The sequence below is a fragment of the Mus pahari genome, chromosome 11 (genome assembly GCF_900095145.1).
Source record: "Mus pahari chromosome 11, PAHARI_EIJ_v1.1, whole genome shotgun sequence".
In the NCBI taxonomy this organism is placed as follows: Eukaryota; Metazoa; Chordata; class Mammalia; order Rodentia; family Muridae; genus Mus; species Mus pahari.
Window position 1 is genome coordinate 65,848,102 of NC_034600.1, and position 24,039 is coordinate 65,872,140.

General features: G+C 35.9%; 1 protein-coding gene across 2 annotated transcripts in view; it reads left to right on the top strand.

The window, feature by feature from the left end:
- The first annotated feature begins 22,544 nt into the window (after positions 1-22,544).
- Positions 22,545-24,039, top strand: part of Cdh12 (cadherin 12) — a 1,034,353-nt gene continuing 1,032,858 nt past the window's right edge. For both annotated transcript variants that reach the window (XM_029543948.1, XM_021208389.2), the window contains exon 1: positions 22,545-22,816. The gene's annotated coding sequence lies outside the window, so the exon portion shown is untranslated. The remainder of the gene's footprint in view (positions 22,817-24,039) is intronic.

Below are 24,039 nucleotides of genomic sequence, written 5' to 3' on the forward strand. Positions count from 1 at the left end.
AGATACATGGAAGCATGCTTGGCAAGGCATGCTTCCAACCCAAACTGAGGACATGACTTAAAGACAGATCCTAGGGTCTTTCATGCCAGCAAGTGCAGATGAAACAGTAAGTGGTGGATTCAATAAAGAATGTCTCAAATAATAAGTGAGAAAACTGGCTGAGGAAGAAATGTGACATCACCCTCTGTCTTCTACATGTTCCTACACTGGTTCCTGTACCAGTGTGTAGAACACACATGCACACACACACACACACACACACACACACACACTCACAGACACAAACACATACACATACACACACGCACACACACACACACATATACACACACACACAGACACACACACACACAAAGTAACATGTGCTCTGTTATTTATACTCTGTGCTTTGTACTGTCAACAAAGAAACAAAATAATACTATATTTTATTCTAAAGTTCTAACACATGAATGAATGCTTTTTGAATCCTTTTCATATTTCAATGGAACTAAGAATTAAACCTATGTACTGACCAATATTTGAAAGAGAATTGCAGAAAAGTTAAAAGTAGTAGAAGATTTTAAAAAAAGATAAGGAATTAAAGAAACCAGAACATGTTACAATGTGTATAAAAATGTCTAAGAACACATTCAACTAAAGTTAAAGATATTCAAAACTATATATATGTATATATATATATATATTCTATATTCTATATCTATATTCTATAACTTAGAATTCTAAAAGTCTTCATGAAAGCAAATATAAATATTTCCCTGTGTAATACAGTATATGAAGTATTTTTTCCAAATTCTTTCCTTTCAAAAATAAGAGATTATTTAAGATAATTTAAGACTATTTCAAAAAGCAAAAAGGATATTACAAAAAAATAAAAACAAATATTAAATCATAAGAAAGTTCATTTTGCAACTTCTAGATTTTTTTTTTTAGTTGCTGAGATTTAATCCTGAATGGCCAAAATAGTTACAGATTACTTATAGTACCATGACATTCCTGGTATACATATTCTATAAATAGTAAGGATGTAAGAGAAGCTAATTTTTCATTCCTTCAATTAGATCAAAAGCACAGAAAACCTATGATTATTGATCATATCAAATTTTACTATTTGGAATCCAGCCACAAATAGACTAAATCACCAACCAAAGAGTACACAACAGGGAACCCAGGGTTGCAGCTTGATTTGTAGCAGAGAATGGCCTTAGCGGCCATCACTGGGAGGGGGGCCCCTTGGTCCTATGGAGGCTCAATGACCTAGGGTAGGGGAATGCTAGGGCTCTGAGGCTCTGAGTGGGGGTGCATGTGGGAGAGCACCCTCATAGAGGCAGGGGAGGGGATAAGGGACCTGTGGAGGGGAAACTGGGAAGGGGGATAGCATTTGAAATGTAAATAAATAAAATAACCAAAAAATTTATACACACACACACACACACACACACACACACACACACACGCACACACTGGAAGTCAGTCATTTCTAATATATCCAAGAGTGGCACTGGTTGCCCTACTGAAGAGAACACAAGGCATCAAAGCCTGAATTGAAGGAAATCATATTTACTGTGTAACATTCTGTGCACTTTCAGTGGAGCTCCTTAAACATATCTAGTCAAAGAATGGATGTACACAGACACAAAAACACTGGCCCCTTCTGACCACTTCCCCCCTGTTCACTTCTGCAGTTCTCTTTATCTCATTCTCTTATTTTTTTCATATCATATATATATATATATATATATATATATATATATATATATATATATATCTTACAACAGTAGAGTCTATTGTTAATTATCCAGTTAACTTTTGTATTAAAATATTATCTTGAAATGGTTTGCATGCATTCTGTACTTTATTTTAGTCTGCCTCTTTTATTTCTATTTTCTTGATTTAATATATGCCATGATAGTTTTGAGATCTGTGATGATTGGTACAGCTTATCCTGAAATTCAAGAGCTTTGAAATGATTTTCAAGGAGTTATCACTGAGGGAATATGGAGTATGAGGAAATGAAGGAAACAAGTATGGTCTAAGGAAAGTGATTTATTGCTGATTTGTAAATGTAAATAGACGTGATCAGACTTGCAGAAAATATAACTGCCATTTCCCAATACGGGAAAATATGATTTGTTTGGTATTATTGTATATATCTAAATTAACTGGTCTACACAGTATGCTCACTCTTTTTATTTCCTTTACTTTAAAATAGAGCTTATCTGAATCCATATATTTCTTCAAAGTCTATGAAGAAACTAACATATTAGTTTATCTTTCATAGATGAATATTAATATATAAATTAACACACTTATAATAGCATTTATGAGCTAAATGTAGTTGCTATTTGACATGTGCAGAGAAGAAAAAGGTGACAGAGTCATCATCATTGTTACATTGTGACTTTATTCAAGCTTATCCTTAGAAAGTGTATCAAATGTAGTTTTGTCTGTACAAAGTAACATATGAAGACTTAAAATTTTTGTTAGAGTATGACATTTTTCTGAGTAAGAAACAAAGTAAAATATACAAAACAAAGTGCTGTAGTTTACTCCTTATGCCCTGTTTTTATGCAAGTACTATTAAAACCCTGGGATAGGTAACTTTCTAAAGGAAGCATAATTGATATTCCTTAAGCCACCGTAACAATGTCTGGGAATTTACTCTAAATTGTGCAGAGTATTCAATTATATTTTCTGAAAATTTAAACTTATCTTACTTGGCATTTGTTATTCATGAAGTCATAATAAATTTCAGTGGCTCAAACCAGAAATCTTTGATTTTTTTCCCTTAAGAATTATTTTGTTTAATTTCATTTCATTTTTTACTTATTCACTTTTTATCTTGCTCACTGCTCCCCTCCCATTCACCCCCTGCCACAATTTTCCTCTTCCCCAAGACTTACTTTTATTTATTTATATTTTATTTATTTATTTAGTTAGTTAGTTAGTTAGTCAGTTAGCTAGTTAGTTAGTGGGTGTGTTTCAGGAGGTAAAAGAGAGAGTCTAGTGGCATAGGTATGAATATACATCACCTGATGTGGGAGCTGAAATAGAACCTAGGTCCTCTACAAGAAAATTATGCATTCTTATCCTCTGTACCATATCTACAGGCCAAGTAAACCTTGATGTTTCATAGTTCTATAGATCACAATCTAAACTGAGGAAATTTAGTGGGTTCTCTATTCTGTGACTAGCTCAAATGTATGAATAAGATAAAATGAAATGTATAAGTCAAGGTAGATTGAGGGCCAAATATTCCTCCAATTGAACAGTAACAGTTTTCAAGTTGAGACCTTTACTTATCCCAATATCTATCTATTATGTCTGTTTCTATATCTATCTACCTAACAATCATTTATAGCCCTATCTATCTATCTGTCTATCTATCTATCTATCTATCTATCTATCTATCTATCTATCTATCTACTAATCATCTATCTCTATAACTAAGTATAAATACATCTATTTACTTATCTACCAATATACCTATGTTCTCTGTGTGTTCCTATGAACATTCACATCAAGTTATTTAGCATGGAACCAAGAATTACAAGTCCTTGTTCAAGGAATTACTTATGTGTTCTCCAAATCATTAGGTGTAATGATTTAGTCATTCAAGAAGTGTATCAGATTACGTGCACATCACTAAAAATGACAAATACAGAATGGGTATAAAATCAAGCCATAGTAATGAAAATATCCCTTTTACAAAATCTGTGACTTCAACAAATATCATACCAATTGTGTTTCCATTTACTTTAATTTTTCTCCTTTTATCTCCTTTTGAGTTATACTTTTTATTTTGTTTTTCCAGTGTTTTATTCACCATTTTATTTATTTCTTCTTATATTTGATTTTCCACATGAATCTTTATCTCTCTTGTGTTTCAGATACTAGAACTTCAGCCAGAAAAATAAAACCTATTTTTCTTCTGTCTCGATTCTATTTTATGTATTGCACTCAGTTATTCTCTGTAGCAGTGAAAGGCCTACTTTGTAGAAAATTCCTATATATGACATGGGTGCAAGCATGGCTTTTCCCCAATCAGCATGTAAGAAATAAAATCTCTAACTATCTCCCACTGGGAACCATTAAGCTGCTATAACCGTTGTTCAGAGTCAGCTTTCTCACCTGTAATATTAAAGATTACCTTCCATTCCCCGAGGAATATTTCAAGTTGGGTTCTATGTCTCACATGGCACCTTAAGTAGCATCTCTTAGCAAAAATATATTAAAAAACACTTTCCAATGTAGCCTGTCTACCTGTTACTCGGTAGACTACAGCTCTTATTCAAATGTGTCAACAGAGAAATGACAAGGGGGAAAATGGAGTAAGTTACAGAAAGAACTCAAGTGCGGCAATAAAGATACACTATTTTTTCTTTTTCTTTTTTAGTAGATATTTTCTTCATTTACATTTCAAATGTTATCCCCACTGTATTTTTAAAGCCTAAAGTGTGTAATGTGGAAACAATGAAGAGAAACAAAAGATCCACTTGTATTTCTTTCTAAAAGAAATACCAAGAAAAAGTAAAATATAGATTATATATATATATATATATATATATATATATATATATATATATATATTCTTTTTAACCTCTAAATTGCTCATGTCAAGTACTATAATAGTAAATTTTGGGCAGGCAGAAAGCTCAGGCTACCATGCTGCTAGAGGAGCCGCGCACATGAAAGACAACACAGTGTTGCCTCATTAATTTTCTTAATTTGTTCCCTCAAAGACATGGCTTATTTACAGGAAAAAGATGATGGCAAAATATTCATAGTGTGTGGAATTTGTCATTTTCTACTTCAATTGATTTTCCACTGAGGAGCTAGGCCAATTCATTTGAGTAAAGACAGCTTTTTATTTTTTTCCCTACAATCTGTGTTTAGAAAATTGGACATCCATATGCAATAAAGATTAACCTAGCACTATTCACATATATAAAATAGGCTGTATTCCTAAATATAACAGTGAGAACAATGATCTTTTATAGTTACAAAAAAAGTAGGCAAATCCTTGAGCTCTCAGACTAAGCAAACATTACTAGATAGAGTTCCCAAAGCATAAACTAGAAACCATATTAAATATTAACAGCAATTAAAATAAAATCTTGATATGTTTAAAACCTTTCACAAGAGGGAAACTGTATGTATGTATGTAATGTGTAATTTTGATTATCCTATTGACATATTCTATAATCTACAAAGAACCCAATATCTGTCCATGTCAGTCTAGAAACCTATTAAATTCTTTGAGGTCAGAACACTTTGAATATGAGCATCACCACTCCATGGGTAGAGTCAATGGCTGCATAAAAAGTGAACTTCAGGGACAAAAATGGAGAAGAGACTGAGGTAAAGGTGGTCCAGTGTTCTGCCTAACTTGAGATCCATCTTTAGGAGAGGCTCCAATGGCAGGCGCTATTACTGATGCTGTGGTGTGTTTACACACAGGAGCTTAGCATGGTCATCAGCTGAGAGGCCCAAGAAGCAGCTGATTGAGACAGATGCAGATACTTCCACCCAACCATTGGACTTAAGTCAGGGACCCTGTAGTTGAATTAGGGAAAGGCTGGAGGAAGCTGAAGAGGAGGACAACCCCATGGGAAGACCAGCAATTTCATCTAACTTGGACCCCTGAGATCTTCCAGCCGCTGAGCTACCAACCAGGCAGCATACACTAGCTGATGTGAGGCCGCCAACACATATACAGCATAGGACTGGCGTGTCTGGGTTCAGTAGGAGAAGAAGCACCTAACTCTGGAGAGACTTGAGGCTATAACAGGTGGGGGAGTGCTGGCTGTGATGATAATAATAATAAATTATTATTATTATTAATGAAAGTCAATTGGAAACTATCCTCAGTAATATTCCATTGTATTTTTCAGCATTTTTCTCTCTGCTTTGTGAATGCTTCAGACTACCCCATAACTTCTGCACCATAGTTGACTGTAACTTTTAACTGTCAGAAAAAAATGTGCCCTCTTCCTTTAAAATGCAGTATATGGTGCATCGGCTCCAAATAAAATTAACTAGTATAAAGTGGAATAATGTTCTTATTAATCATATAGTGCAAAATTAGGAAAATATGAATTTAATATTAAAATAAAATTAGAAAGATGCTACAAAGAGCAAGACATTCAAATTGACACTTTAGCTAATATGACATATAAGTGGCTAATACATGAAACATACTTAACAATGAAAGGCTTATATAAGCATGATAGAGACACAAATGTGTCTGGCTAACATGTACCTCAGGAAGGACAATAAGCAATGGTAGGTTGTTACTTAAACATAGTACTTTATACTGACAAAGAAAGTATATCGGAGATGAATAAGTATCATGTAGAACATAGACACACAATCAATGTATCAAGTTATCTAAACACATAGTGTCTACCAACATGTATCTCTAATTAGGATTAGCACTAAACATCAAAGAATTGTTTACAGATTAGAGAGTTTTAAAAAGGAAGATTTTATGAGGAGCACTCTCATACAGGCTAAGGAGAGGTTGGGAGGGCAGATGTGGGATAGAGGGGTTGGTGGAGGGATCACTAGAAAGTGGGATATCATTTGAGATCTAAGCAAATAGAATGATTAATAAAAAACAGACAAACAAACCATGAAACTCAAAAAAACCCTTATGAATATCATCTGTTACTGGCAAAATGAGAACAGAATTAAATATTTTGAAATATTCAATAAAGAAACACAAAAAAATTGGAAGATTTTAGGATATACCTACCCAAATTACAAATGGCTTATATATTCAACATTAAAATCAAAACTCTGCTGCCTTCCCAGAATCTAAACCCAGGTTGTGGAAACTACCTTTGTAAGTACCACAGTATTGTCTTCGGAATGGAGGCTGATACAGTGAGAACATAAACCATGCCCTGATGCTCTTGACCATTTGGATATATTGCCCATTGTGAAGGTCATGAAACAAGTAGCCTCAAGAACCACCAACAAACATGCACACCACCACTTCTTCTTCTTCTTCTTCTTCTTCTTCTTCTTCTTCTTCTTCTTCTTCTTCTTCTTCTTCTTCTTCTTCTTCTTCTTCTTTTTATTAATCACTTCATTTGTTTACATTTCAAATGGTATTTTCCTTCCCTGTTACCCTTCTACAGCCCTCTCATCCTATCCCCTTCCCCATTCCCCTCTGCCTCTATGAGGGAGGGCGCTCTCCACTCAACTACCCACTCCTGCTTTGCCACTCTACCATCCACCTACACTGAGGCATCATACCTCCACAGGATCAAGGGCCTCCCCTTTCACTGATGTCAGAAAAGGCCAGCCTCTGTTACATATGTATCTGGAGTCTTGGATCCCTCCATGTGTACTCTTTCTTTGGTAGTTTAGTCTCTGGGAGCTCTGGCTGGACTGTTCTTCCTATGGGGTTGTAATCTCCTTCAGTTCCTTCAGTCCTACCCTAGTCTCTTCCATTGGGGTCCCTGGGCTTAGTCTGATGGGTGGTTATGAGTGTCTCCATCTGTATTGGTCAGGTGCTGGTAGAACCTCAGAGAATAGGCATACTGGGCTAGTGTCAGCAAGCACTTCTTGACACACACTTATTCTTATCAACTGAAGACTGGATACTGGTCTTTCACTGGTCTTTTACTGATACTCCTTTAACCATCCTAAGAAATACCGAGGCAGTTCCACACAAGCACATTAAGACTCTGGGCACCAATATTTGGGTAACTGACCAATCTAACTTCCTTTAGCCACACACACACACACACACACACAGACACACACACACACAAATGTGGGTAGCCATTTTTTAACATCTTCTAAAATAGAAGTTTCATAAAAGTACATTTGTAATTCTTAGGCACAGGTACATTATCTAAGATCTCTGGTAAGTATTCTGCTGCTGCCACCAGACACACCATAGTATGCTACAAAGGATGATAAAGGATGATCTGGGTGACTGTGCTCATGTATAGCATTAAGAAAATGATGACCATCTGAGTTGCTAGCACAGCTACACTCTGTTTAGGCACACACACACACACACACACACACACACACACACACAAAGATCTTGCCAGGAAGCATCCACTGGAAATTTATAAAGGCCTTCTCCCCATATCTACATATATTAGCACAAAGCATCTAATGAATTTTCCCAACATGAGGAAATTGCACATCAGCTGGAGCAAGAATACCATGAACTTTGTAGAGTAGGTCATCTGTATCCACACCTATTGGTAACTACTATAGGTGAAAGCTATACTAATGAACACATCTGTATAAAATGCATTATGTAAGCAAAACCCTTAAGACATATATAATTAATGTATTGTATCCTAAAGGGCAACTATAAATATTAAACAAGGTAATGCTACCAGTACAAAATTAACATAAAGATACAGAAACAAACAACATAAGAAGATTCCTTTAGAAAATGGAAACTCTTTACAAACATACATCAAAGAAAAATACATCAAAAATTTTCAAATAAGCCAACAAATAAACAAACTAAGGAACACAATATCTTTTCTATATGGAGATAATTCAACAGATGTAAATAATAAATTATATGACATAGAAATTAGTCAAAGTGATTTAGGTCATAAAACTCTACTGAATAAGTAATTTTTGTTTTATAAAATGACTACATCAAAAAAAAAAAAAAAACTTCATTAAGCAGAGGGATAAATTCTGTCCTTGAAGACAGATATTGTGAAATAATCCAGCTGTCATGAAGGAAAAGCAAAAAAAGAAAAAAAAAAAACAGAGCAAAGAAAGAAAAATTCCATGAACTTTAAAAAACATTAAGGTATCTGTCTAGAAAACCAATAATTTCAAATAGTAAAGAGCCTGTAATGAATCTCTTCTAGTTTTAATGGGATATACCTATACATGAATCAAAGATAAATAACACAAATATTATGAGTATGAGAATGAAAGAACATGTTCTTGAAATTAATAAATCAAAAAGGAAATTTAAAACAAATTATTTATGTGGAGATGTAACTCAGTGGTTGACAGCATAGCTAACTTGCGTTTGTCCCAAAATTAGATTCCTGGAACCACAAATAGAATTTTGTAAAGGAGGTAAAAATGATATATTTAAAATTAACAACAAATATTTAAACTAAGTAAAATTAAATGCATTTTAAAAGTTACATAGCAGTGATCATTCTAATTGGCAGGGAGAGAAGAAAGCAATAATGGGGGACAGAGGGAGGGGGCACCTGGTGGGAGGAGGGACAGGGAGGAGAAAAGGAGAACAGGATCAGGTACTGGGGGAGTGAGGAACAGGATTGAAGCCCTGAGGGCCAGCTGAAAGAATGGAAACAGGCAACCTCCAGAGTAAGAGGTGGATTAGATGAATTGCCCAACAGTGGGAAGAGGGAACTTGTAGAACCCACCCCCAGTAGAAAAGACAGGGCATCAAGGGGAGGGATGGGGTTACCAACCCACAGTCAAAAACTCTGACCCAAACTTGTTCCCATCTAAAAGAACTTTAGGGACAAATATGTAGAAGAGACTGAGGGAAAGAAGGTCCAGTGACAGGCCCAAATTGTGATCCAGCTCAAGGGGAGGCCCCAAGGCTGGGCACTATTACGGATGCTATGGTGTAATTGTGGACTACCCTCTGAGAGGCACAACAAGCAGCTGAAAGGGTCAGGTGAAAATACTTACACCCAACAAATGGAAAAAGATGTTGGGCCTTATTCGGCCAGACACTGAGGCCTACTGAGGAAGCCTGAGCCTTTGATCGAGTCTAGGCCTTGTTCACTTCAGTGCTGGAGTGACTCAGCAGAACCTGCCTAAGCCTGCCTTTGCCTAGCTACACTGATGTAGAATAACTTTATTGGCCCTGTCAGCCACCCCATACCCTTCTCTGCCCCCAGTCATCTCATCTCACCAAATTTCCCCACCTCCTTCTCAACCCTATATAATCAAAAGACTGATACAATAAAACGAGTTTCTGCTTTGACAGACTCCGACCTGGGGTGTGTTTGTTTTGGGTCCAGACACTCCAGGAGAGGCTTGACTGGCTAGGCTGGGTTCTTTCCTCTCACCTGAACCTGCTGGCAGAGAGCCTGCGACCACTGTCTTGAATTAAGGAAAGGCTGGAAGAAGCTGAGGAGGAATAGGATGAAGAACCCAGGCACACCAGGAGGGAGATAATGACTGGATTTAAAAAACAAAAAAAAAACAAAAAGATTAAAGATAATTTAAAAAACAGCAGATATATATGCCTGATGAATTAACTTTAAGCCATGTGTTCAAATGTCCCTCACTGATAGTTTTAAAATGATAGTTTTAACTACACATATGGCTATATTTTCAGTGCTGTGTGAGGTGCAGACAGGAGGATTAGTGGAGTTTCCTACCTGGAGTTCTAGTGTACACTAGAACACCACAGAAAAGAGGAAGAAATTGGGATAATCTATTATTGTGTGTATGGCTGAATATTGCTTGAATCACTTTGAAAAACAAATAGGAATATTTTGACAAAAAATAATTTGCAAGCCTACCATGCAACCCACTGGCTTCTCTTTTGTAAAAAAAAAAAAAAAAAAAAAAAAAAAAAAATCTAAAATTAATTAAAAAATGAAATTAAACAAATAAAAAAAAAAAAACAAGCAAAAAAACGTCTTCAGAAAGACTTAAAGAGTTAAAATACACAAACACACACACAACATGGTGTGATGTGTGAATGAGATATATACTCAATGATCTCAGTAATTTCAGGGTGTGGTTCCCAGCAGTTGCACCTTTTGGAGTGATTTCCTTAGTATAGCTTTGGTGGCGGGTACACTCACCGAGGGGAATGCCATGAGACTCAAAGATCTCACCATTTTCTGTTTGTTCTTTCTCCTTTCAGCCCAAGGTGTCAGCTCTCAGAGGTGTGTTCTAACTGCCATGCCTGCCATTTTCTGTGACACTTACACGCCGTAATAGACTCTCGTATTCTTTTGTAGCTAGACTCTAAATATGTTTAAAATGTGTAAGTTTCCTTCTTCATGGTGTTTCATCTTGCTACTAGAAATGCAACTAATGCACAAGGTCTTCCTAGAGCAGATAAGATAGACTTGGATAATGGAATAATATATGCAGCAATTCAAACACAAGAAATGGCAGTGCAAAAAATATGAGGTTTGCAGTTAGCTATTCGAAAAACCTTGCCCATGAAAGAACACAAATTTCAATATCAGTTTTTATTCAATGTCAACAAAACAAAGAGAGAAAGACAAGGAGCTGCCTGGAATGATGACTGACTGATTACAAATCAGTTGTTTATCTCTATTTTTCCAGACCATGTCTAGCACTGAAAGTTATCCCCACCCCTCTTGCCCACATCTCCTGTGTATCTCAAATATCATTCCCTCTCAACCTCCCTCTCCCCCACTCATTGCTGTATTCCATTGGCCATGTCCAGCACACAACCCTGATAAACTATAGGTCATGCCAGCCAGAAATCAAGGTAGGCTGCCTTCAGATCTTCTCCTCTCTTTGTTCCTCCAGACACTGTCCCTCAGTCTCATTCCCAGTACTACAACAAAACACCAGCTGCACCCTTCCCTTACCCATACCCACATTTTCTGTGAATCACACAGGTGATTGATTCCCTCTTATCCTCCCTCCCTTCACTTATAGCTGCATCAGGAACTCAGATTCTGGAAGAATATCACACTAACTGAAAGTCAACATGTAGGCTGAAGGCCGAATCACACCTCTCTCCACTGCTCCTGAAATTCAATCCCCCTAGTTTTATTCCTGTCCCTAAGATGGGACCCTTCTGTAGTCTTTCTTTCCTCTAAGATTTCATCTCCACTGGATCACAGAAACCCTTTCCTACAAACTTCCTTCCTCCAAAAATCCCAGTTACCTTGCATTTAACACGAACAGTCATTCCCTGTGAACACACCAGCTGAACAGACCAGGGAATCAGGGAACACACAACCAACATATTCCTTGAAAATCCAGAAAGGAAATAGAACCAAGAAACAAAAGAGTCACCCAAAAAAAGACAAATCCAGAAACTAGCAGCTAGCTATAAAATCATACTAAACCCAGATTTTCAGATGCCTCCATAAACACAAAAACAAAACAGCAGCAACAACAACAACAACAACAAAACACCACAATCAATAAATCCAGGGTAATATGAATTCAGTAGACCCCCCAATTCTCCTACCACAGTAGGACCTGAATATTTCAATCTACCTGAAGCAAAATTAAAAGACCTTAAAACCATACACATAAGGAGGAAACTGATTAGATTTGGTAATGAAATTCAGGAAATCAAAAAGAAAAATGAAGCAACTGGATATATATCTGAAAGAAAATCAAGAAAACACAACCAGTTGAAAGAAACAAAACTGCTACATGAGACCTGAATTTAGGGAAGAAAAAAATGAAGAAAGTAAACACAGACTGAAAGAAGTCTAGAAATGAAAAATTGGGAATTCAAACACAAACTATGACAGCAAGATTCACCAACAAAATAAGAGAGGTGGAAGAGAGAATCTTAAGCATTGAAGATAGGATCTAAGAAATGCACAAATGATTCAATGAAAACATAAAATCCCAGAAATAAATATAAAAAACATTCAGGAAACCTGTAGCACTATGAAAAGACTGTACTGGCTAATTTTGTGTCAACTTGACACAGGCTGGAGTTATCACAGAGAAAGGAGTTTTAGTTGGGGAAATGCCTCCACAAGATCCAGCTGTAAGGCCTGTACTCAATTAGTGATCAAGGGGGAGGTCCCATTGTGGGTGGTGCCATCTCTGGTAGTCTTGGGTTCTATAAGAAAGCAGGCTGAGCAAGCTAGGGGAAGCAAGCCAGTAAAGAATATCCCTCCATGGCCTCTGCATCAGCTCCTGCTTCATGACCTGCTTGAGTTCCAGTCCTGCATCCTTTGGTGATCAACAGCAATATGGAAATGTAAGCTGAATAAACCCTTTCTTCCCCAACTTGCTACTTAGTCATGATGTTTGTGCAGGAATAGAAACCCTGACAAAGAGAAAGACCAAACTTAAAAATAATAGGTAGAGAGGAAGGGGAGAAAATCAAACTCAAAAGCCCATAAAATGTCCTCAACAAATCAATGAAGAAAACATTTCTTAACGTAAAGAAACAGATGCCTATAAATATAAACGATATAGAAATCAAGTAGTTTAGATAAAAAATAAATCCCTTTCACTACATAACATTTAAAACACCAAATATACATAGAAAAGAAAGAATATTAATAGTTGTAAGAGAAAAATAGCAAAAAACACATAAATGTAGACCTATTAGAATTTCACTGTATTTTTACTGGAGTCTCTACAAGGCAAAAGGTCATAGAAAAATATGATGCACACTATAATAGACTACAGATATTAGATGAGATTACTGTATTCATCAAAACTTTCATTACCATAGATGAGGAAAGTAAGATAATCTATGATAATCTCAAAATTACACAATGTACAAATCTAGCCCTATAGCAAGTTCTAGAAGGAAAATTTTAACACAAGAATGTTAACTACACGCATGAAAACACAGTGAACAAATAATATCATACCAGAAATATGAAAAGAATTAAAACACACCAGAGAGAGTGGAGGGAGGGGAGTCTAAGTTGGAGGTCTCCATCAGATCTCTTCCCTCAGATCGCAGGGAATCCTGCAGAAGAGGAGGCAAAAAGAGTGTAAGAGCCAGAGGGAATGGAGGACACCTGAAGACCAAGGCCCTCTGAATCAACTAAGCTAAGAGGACATGAGCTAGCATCACTTGAAGCGGCAAGCACAGAGCCTACACTTGACTACATCAGGTCCTCTACATGTACATTGTAAATAGTGGCTAGTTTCTTTGTGTGATTCCTGATTGTGAGAACAAGCGGGTATCTGACTCTTGTACCTAGTGCTGGCACTTCTTCCCATGTTGAAAGCCAAAAAGAGACTTCATCTGGAGGGGAGAGAAGGTGAGAAGTAATGAGTAAAGGAAAGGGAAACTATAATCAGGACGTATTGTATGTGAAAATAATGTATTTTCAATAATTGACAAAACAGAAAGTAAATGACTGAGCTGGTAGGGTAAGTGTAGTTAGAATGTATTACATATATGTGTGATTTTTTTCAAAGAATAAATTAATAAAATCATTTGTATGTAGAGAGGAAATTAACTGTTTGTATCATACTGAGCTAATTATTTAAAATTGGATTCTCATTGTGGTTGAATGTTTATGAAAAAGTAATTCTATTAAAACTCTTTGAATTAAATATTTATGAGAGCCAAGCAGTATAGTCTATAATTTAGAAACTAAAGGTCCTCCAATAAAAATCATGAAAGTGCTTGTTTTGTATTTTTACCTATATGTAACTCTCAATGGGAGGAAAGTTAAATATGATAATACACTATCTGGATTGATATTAGAATACTAGGTTTTCTTTGGTCATTTTAAACATGGATGATAGTTGGTGATAACATAGTTAACACAGAAATTAAAATGAGTAGAAGGACTTGAAATAAATATTTGACTGTTTTGATAATATAATGCAATATATTTTGATAATATTCATCCTCAATGCCTCCTCATAATCATCTACATATTCCTAATAGTGTGGCTTTAAACTTATTTGGTCTCCATATATTATGTTCTTGGATTACTGCAGTATATCACCAAGCACATTTTCTCCTTGTTGTAAAGTTAATTTCAACATGAACATTTATATATTATTGCTTAATAATAAATAATAGAAATGTTAATTTTCTTAATTAAATGTTCTTTTCTCAAATTTTTATTATATTCAATATTTGTATAATTGTATTTCTCTATAATACTTTCAGTACATTTTTTTATAATCTTTCAGTACATTTACTGAATTACTTCTCATCAGATTTTCACAATATTGAACAATCAGGTATTTCTTTAATTATGTACAGTTTATGGTTAATTAAAATGTTCTTGATTATACTTATGATTAATCCAATTTTGGCTGTTCTTCATTACACTTGATCTGTCAATTTTAGTTAAGCAACAGTAAGAAAATTCAGAAATCTGAAAATTGTTATTTTGCAAAGTAGTGATTCCCAGTATTCCTTAAGAGTTTTCTATAATTATCTTTTTTATTTATTACAAATGGAATGAATGTTTCTTGGCCACTTATCAGAAACTATGCCTATCTTTACATGTCCTTGATAAGTAGGCTAAATTTGAACGGGCTATGCATCATTTAGAGCCAATAGACATCTCAAACATTAGTAATCTGTATATTGTCATGTAAAAGTAAGTCAAGTATGTTAACTCTTAGACTGAATGAGAAGTGCTACAACAGATATCCTTGAATTTCATTGTTTCTCTCCTTTACATTGCTCTTTTGAACAATTTTATGTAGAAGAAATATTACCCATTCTTTCCTATTTCTGGATTTTATTATTTTCAAATATAGCCTTGTGAGTTTAGCTTAGAACTTCTGACATAATGCTGACTGCATAGTAATCTCTAAAAGTCTAAAAGTGGAGATGACCTTTACGTCCCCACTGCATATATATATATATATATATATATATATATATATATATATATATATATATAATTGTTCAAGGTTAGCTATGTGGAGGCCTTGAGCCTGGGGCCATTTTAGAGTTGATTAATTTTTTTCCGCTTATGGTTATGCTGAATTGCCAAAGCCAAGAATGACATAAACGGTTAAAACACAAGTTATTCAGGTTTCTCAGCACTCTTTGCCTCTACAATAAACATATTTGATCTCACACACCAACGGTCAGAGAGGGGTAAAAGCAAATGCTGTTGAAAATCTTCTCACCTCCTTTCAGCGTTTACTCCTTAAACATACTGTTAGAAAATCATTATTTTTTCCATTCCGATTGTTCATTTCAGTTACATAGAGGTGACACAAAACAATGAAGATATCTTTCTAATGTACAGAGTGTTTGAAACACGTTCCACAAAATATTTATATGTACATGATACAATATTTGAAACATGGTTCTATTGCTGTATAATGTAATTTACTAATAAGAAATACTCATATGGAGATCAATAACAAAAATTGCTGTAACAGGTATAATACATGGTCTCACATACACAGCAACAGGGGATGGCTCTGAAATCCTTGCTGTGGTTCACTATGAATTGTCAGTTTATCAGTTATCATTTAATATTTTATCTTATGTTTATTTATAACATTAGTGACTATAAAATTTCCTATATAGAGTGTGCACATTTTGGGGGTGCATAGGTTTAGATTTCAATAGATTTGTGATTTATCTCTGTAAGTGAAGAAATGTACTACTATCTATATGAACTGTATTCATTCCTTACTAAACTTTGCTTTCTCAGTATTTCCTCATATTCATTATAGTGTTATTTCTATAGTTTTATTATTGATAAACGCATATGTAGTCTTTGATAATTTCTTCCTTTCATGTGTAGCCAAATATAATATGCTATTAATTTTCTATTAACAATCTGAATACATTAGTGAAATAGGTTCCATACCTACTTCTTACAACCTTGCTGATTCTGAACGTTATTTTTTTGTAACAAACTACTGAATTATATACTCTTCTGATTCGTTTATATGAGTTTATTTTGAGTTCCTTGCAGAGATGATCTTAAAAAGTTAGGAAGAAATGATACTTTACAATGAAATATGCATATGGTTGTTCTGAAACATATACTAGTTCTTTGCTTCTAGGAAACAAGGATCTTTTCTTTAGCCATAGATAATACATTATATATTTCCTATAGTTTTACATATTAACCATTTGTTCTTGTCATCAACCAGCAAATTAAGCAGATGTTCAAGCCTAACTATCAATTACTGAATAGAATTATTTGATACAAAATTTATGAGTTAATGAAGTATACACTTGCTTATTTTTGGTGACACCAGGAATTGAACACTGTTACACGCATGCGAAGCAAGTGCTACACGACTATGCAACAACTTTAACCCATAATTGTTCAATGGGTGTTTCATATGTGATTAACATCATGAACTTTAAACTGCTATGCGATGCAGGAATATCAGTGACAATCACAGTGAAAAAAATCAGTGTGGGAGTTTGGCTTGCCATGATTTGAATTTTGATTTCAGTGTTTCATATGTATAGAACCACTATATATGTTTATTAGTTCACATTGACTTTGACCTTTTGAATCCAAAGGAGATAATAGTATCACCTTCATACAAGATGTGGAGTATTAGTGATATGAATGACACTAATATAAAAGATAATAAGGATTTAATAAATACCCCTAGTTTAGTTTTAAGCATAATGGTGTTTTATTAGTGGCTATAGTGATTACTGTGTCCAAAGTAACTTGAGAAAGTGTCTTAGTCAGGGTTGCTATTCCTGCACAAACATCATGACCAAGAAGCAGTTGGGAAGGAAAGGGTTTATTCAGCTTACACTTCCATACTACTGTTCATCACCAAGGAAGTCAGGACTGGATCTCAAGCAGATCAGGAAGCAGGAGCTGATGCAGAGGCCATGGAGGGATGTTACTTACTGGCTTGCCTCCCCTGGCTTGCTCAGCCTGCTCTCTTATAGAACCCAGCTCTCTTATAGAACTCTTATAGACTACCAGCCCAGAGATGGCACCACCCACAAGGGGCCTTTCCCCCTTGATCACTAATTGAGAAAATGCCTTACAGCTGGATCTTGTGGAGGCATTTCCCCAACTGAAACTCCTTTCTCTGAGATAATTCAAGCCTGTGTCAAGTTGACACAAAACTAGCCAGTACATAAAGAATGGGTTTGGTCTATGATTTGGGAGTATAGTCAATCCAACAGAGCAGGCATGGAGTAGAGCCACACCTGCAGTCAATATGTAGAGATGCCTGCACATGTTCTGCTTGTTTTTTTTATCATTTTATTCAGACCAGACCTCATGGAATGGTTACAGCCACATGCTGAGTAGGTGTAGTAGTTTTAATAAAAATGTCTACTATAGGCTCAGATGTTTGCATACTTGGTTCCTGGTTAGTAGCTCTGTTTGAGGATGTTAAGAAAAATTGCCTGATTTGGAATTATGTACTTAGAGCCTGTCTTTAAAAGTTTTAGAATTCATGTCTTCCCTCTGTCTCTCTCTGTCTCTGTCTCTCTGTCTCTCTCTCTCTCTCTCTCCTTACATTTTAAGATTTTAGCCCTCAGCATTGTGTACCTATTGCTATGCCTGGTCATTGCTTCTATGGTTCTCCACCATAATGGACCCTCTAAAACCATAATCTCAAGTACATACTTCTGTAAGTTTCCTTGGTCATGGTATTCTATCACAACAACAGAAAAGCTACTAATACAGTAAATTTGTACTATTCTCTTACACTTATCATTGAACACATATACAGACTTCCAAAATTTGTCCCTCAGGTATTTATAATTTTTTTAAAAAGTTTACAGTGAAGATTAATCAACATTTGGCTGGGGAGATAGTTCATCAGGAAAGATACTTGTAATTAAAGTCTGAGGACCTGAGTTTGGATCCCCAGGACACACATAGGTTGGGGTAGATTTGGCTGTCTGATTGTTAATCTAACATATGGAAGAGACAAATTATCCAGAGGAAGTTGCCTGGTTGGAGTCACCAAATTAACCAAAAATATTACTTCTGGGATCCAAGAAAGACTATGCTGCAATATATAAAGTAGAGAGCAATCGAGGCTGAAAAATAAAATCAGCTTTGGGCTTCAAAAAACAAGAGCAGGAATGTCTGTATGCACAAAAACATCTGTGCTCACAAAGATGTGACCAGGAACACAAGCAAACGTGCATAAGCACACAAAAAGTAATCCTCATTAGGATATGTGGTGAAAAAGTCCAATGCCTATTTTCTATGTACTCTGAAATCCGGTGGTGTTCTATTTTTGGTACTATCAGCGCAACTTGCAAATCTAATTGGGTATCTTACCCAACTAGAACACCCAAAATTTCAGCATGACAGGTTTTCTAATCTTTGTTATTTAGATAAATGTTATCCAGATATAAAAGATGACCATTTACATAGACAATTTTTCTGTTGTTTTTAGGAGGATATTTTAATCTCTGATCTCCATGGCACCTAGGAGAATGAAATACATGAGGTAATTATTCCCTTTTGCCAGTGCCAAATCTCTCTAATGAGCACAGTTCAACTTTGTATCTTGTTGCCAGGATCCCTTTGTATTTAAGAGAGTGGTGTGTGTATATGTTATCACACCACACACACACACACACACACACACACACACACACACACACACACACACANACTCACATACACAGAGGCACCTGGAGAGATATATATCTCTGAGCAAAGATTATGCCAATAGGGAGGGGGAAAGTTCACTTTTCAGTTGAAGTTACTTACTATAGCGACACTTGTCATGCCTGGTTTTATTACATAAGGAGAAAAGTTGGCATAAACAATCAGAATGTGAGTCTTTCTTTTATTCACTTTGAAATAGAGCACACACAAAAGTGCAAAGTTCTACCATTTAAAACACATAGCATAGCTGGGCGGTCGTGCCGCACGCATTTAATCCCAGCATTTGGGAGGCAGAAGCAGGCAGATTTCTAAATTCGAGGCCAGCCTGGTCTACAAAGTGAGTTCCAGGACAGCCAGGGCTACACTGAGAAACCCTATCTGGAAAAAAAAAATAGCATTGATTCATTTTTTATTAGATATTTTCTTCATTTGCATTTCAAATGCTATCCCCAAAGCCCCCTATGCTCTCCCCACCCTGCTCTCCAACCCACCCACTCCCACTTCCTGGCCCTGACCTTCTTCTGTACTGGGACATACCCCCACCACACTGAGCCATAAATAAGAAAACCTTTCAATGCTTTTCATGCACTATATGCTTGCATTTGGTTTTCTCTGCCTCATAGCACTTCAATTTAAAAATAAACAAAAATATACCTAGCATACTAAATGGCATAATGAAGAGAAACAATGATCCCTAGATATACAGACAACCTTGCTAGTAATCTCATTTTTGTGATTTTTCTAAGACCAGAATAGATTTGGTGGACTTCGACTTGATTTGTTTTTAATAATTGTTGGTCTTCCCCATGGTTCCCTGTACACAGCAATGCTGTGCCATATAGGCCATATAGACTAATGTTTTAGCAGCTTGTTGGTGCTTTTTTTTACCAAGATGATATAAACAGACATGAGGATAGTCTCTCCCAAATTGGAGTTACCTCTGCATGAATTAGAATCCTATGTTTGGAGTGAGCTCCTTATCTCCTTCCACTTTGAGAGTAGAAATGAGGCATTAGCCAGGACCTGTATTGTAGTAAAGGATTGGCGAAGGAACCCTGCAATGGCCGTGTGCAAGTATGTAGTAGTTTAAAGGGAAACTACTACAAATATCTTCACAGGATTTGTGAAAACCTGGGTCCAAACTGTGCATGTTAGTAATGCCCATAATACCTGACAGACTGGTAATTGTAATGGTTTTTTGCATGTTGAACAAATTAAAGTCGATGTCTCATTGCATGGAAACCATAAGGACTTGATCCATTTTATGCAGTGTTTATTTATTAAGTTCTTACAGCCCAGTGATGACTTTTCCCTTGTTTACAATTCTTTTTGTCTCTTCCTTGGAAAAATATTTACATGTAGTATAATTTTAAAAATAAAATTTATTTGATGAGCAGTTTTCTGTAGCTTTTTGTTATTAAAGAATTAATTCCTATGAGCTATATTTGTCTGATATATATGTGTGTGTATACATGTATATATATATATATATATATATATATATATAGTGATATATATATATATATATATATATATATAAAACATAATTTCTTCCACAAACAAATTTATATTATTTAACTACTTTATAATACAATTTTTCACTTTTGTTTGTATTAATTTCAATTTTTTATTTAGTAGTAAACAGAATCTCATATATCCCTCTAATTTCCATGGTGTAAATTCTTTTTAATCTACCTTTCCATGCTACATCTAATCTTCTGGCAGGTAATACTCCAGTGATCTCTATTCTACACCACAGGCTGGAGCATAATTTGGAATGAATTTGTTCTGCCTAGAGATGAGGATGATCATTCCCATTCTAAATTCACAGCAAGTGAGATACCCAGATTGGAAACAATGTTTCTACATACACACTTGGCAAGACACTGTCCTGTGTAAAATTTTACTGGCTACATGAGTGAGTTACAATAAAGTCAAGATTAAGTTTTTTATAGAGACTCAGTCAACAGAGCTGTAAATATTACATTTCTCCATGCTTCCTTCACATGATGGACAGGTAAGGAAATTGTTTTGTTTGTAATGACTCCCCAAGCTATTGTAACTTGTCACAGTATACAAAGCTTGGCTACACCAAATGCATCAACTTATTTGTATTACTTCAGTGGAACAAAAGATTTCAGAAAGACACATTAATTTTATTCTCATTCAACGGTGACATTGAAAAGACATCATTATTTGTGCCAGTTGTTTGAGTTCTTGTTTTTAAATGGTACAAAGACTGTGTACTTGACATTCTTACTGACTTGTATTAAATTACTGTCTCAAAATCACTGAATTCTTGGTAAATAAGTAACAAAATTGCCATTTCTTGCAGAGAACCCAATTGTTTAAGCAAAATTTTATTATTATATTGTCTATTAAAATGTAAAATAAAGTATTAAATAGTAAAAATCAGAGAAAGATTGTCATGACTGAGGTATACATTGTGATCTGGATAATTTCAAGGAATTAGTCTTATTTATCCAACAAGGGCTTTCCTTGTTACAATATCCTATTTCCATTGAGCAGTGTTATAAAGTGTCAGTAATAACTAATAAACTTTTATTACAAAAAACCTGAAAAATTTAAAATCCTACAGTAAACACGAACAATTAAAAGAACCCATAAGGCAGCCTGAGCAATTTCCACCACACCTCAGAGTGTACGTTTGAATTGGTATAGAAACATGTACCTGGGAGATTCAAGGAATTCCTTGTATCGCCAATGATTGCCTGATAGTCATTTAACCTGTAAAGATCGAGACAACTCGGATGTACACAGAGGTTATTGTTTTGTTCCATAAAACAAAAGATTCAGACTCCTGGGAAGAGCGAAGAGAAATCATCCCCTTTCTGATCTGCCACACACACACACACACACACACACACACACACACACACACACACACACACACACACACGCATTTTCAAAACACAGCATCAGGTCTAAAGCCAGGTGCTACCACTTTCTCATCTCCTAAATGTCCCGTTCTGCCTAGCTACTCTAATGAGTCTTCCTAGAGAGGTTCAGCTTCTCCATTCATTCAAAGCACTCTACAATGAACGGTGGTGGTGGTGGTGGGGGACCACTAAGATGCATTTCAAATATAGGATTCAATTACTTTCCACAACTCAGAGACGTGTCAAAGGCACGCTGTGTTTTGTTTTGAGGGCGGGGAGATGACAGGGAAGGAATCCTGAGCCCCCATTGGCTCCTGGCTAGCCACTGCAGCTGAGCCTCCCCAACACCCCCAACCCCCTCCGCCCTGAGAGCATTATTGATCTGAAGGGTAAATGTGGAGGGAGCCACAGAGAGGGTCCAAGCGTTTCTGAGAAGAGAGACTGCCTCTTCCAGGAACAAAGTGGTGTCTGCTGGCTGCCTGGCTTGGGAACCTTCTGTGAATTAAAGGGGACAAAATGCGCGGTCGTGGTTCGCTACAGTGATTGGGAAGAGGAAAGAGACTGAGAGACAGAGGGAGAAGTCGCACCTTGGAGCAAGACTGTGTTGTTACATCCCGCTGCTGCCCTTTCTCAGTTGCTGTTCCTGCAGCTGCGTCTACTCTCAGCCATCAGGTAAGGCTCCTTTTCTAACTAAGATTGGATTTGTGTGTGTGTGTGTGTATGTGTGTGTGATCGCTTCAGGGAACACGCACAGAGACACATGCATGATTAATAAAGTGATGCCGGGCTAGTCAAAGCTGGAGAAAGCTGTTCACCGACCCGGGATCTGAATCAGAAGCTTGTGAATGATTTTGCTTTAGGAAACTTCAGCAAGTTCTAAACAAGTCTGTAGTCTTTACAGCTGTGAGACTGCATAGAGAGAGAGGGACTCGTTCGCTCCTACTGCACCGCAGCTAGGCTAAAATAGCAAATGAAAATAAATGGATAAGCCATAAAGAGATGTTCAACTGGTTATTTTGTAAGAGCTCTCAGTGTGGTTAAAAGCAACACAACGCTTTAGTTTCAAACTGCCACTTCCCTTCGCTACTTGCTTAACAGAGAGAAATGTTGTAACATTCTTATTTAAATTACAAGTGCGAAACGATTTAATATTGCATTAGCTGAGTGACTTGACATCTTGCGTTTCCTACCACAAAACTCACTTGGGACAATTAACACACAAGCTCAGGGTCATATATTATGATCTGGAAAAAATTTCAAAGCCATCAATTATTTGATATAAGTAGAAAGATATAAGGATTATATGGGACAGAGAACATAGAAGCTAAAGGTTCTTTTAAGGCAAGTATCCATATTTTTATAAATATTCTGCTTACCATGACTGGTTCTTGTACCCCTCTTATATTGAGAATATGGTGGCTTCAATACTGCTGTACTTTAGGGTCTCCGATGCCTCTCACGGATACATTCCTCTGTTCTCTCTAGAGAGGCAACTGACATACTTTTGGCCGATTCTGTAACCATTTCTTAATTTCCATTTTTTCATCTAGTATTTTTAAAGCTCATTCACACAGTTTTCAGCAAGGAAATCAGTTTATATACTTTGGAAAATGTCCATGAAGTATTCTCAGAATATATATGTTCTGTTGACATTATTCTAGAAATGACAAAATAGTGGAAAATCTAAACAAACATCTGTCCTTTTTTTTAAAACAAATTTTTTTTCAGTATACTTGATGAGATGTGAAATTTACAAAATAGTATTTAGATACTAGGCATTTACTGACTCCGAATCTCATGATTTCCTTGCATGAATTTTTGCCCCATTAAACTGTGCAATTTAAAATATGATTTTAACTTTTTTTGACAGTGTTGTTTGTTGAAAGGAATAGATG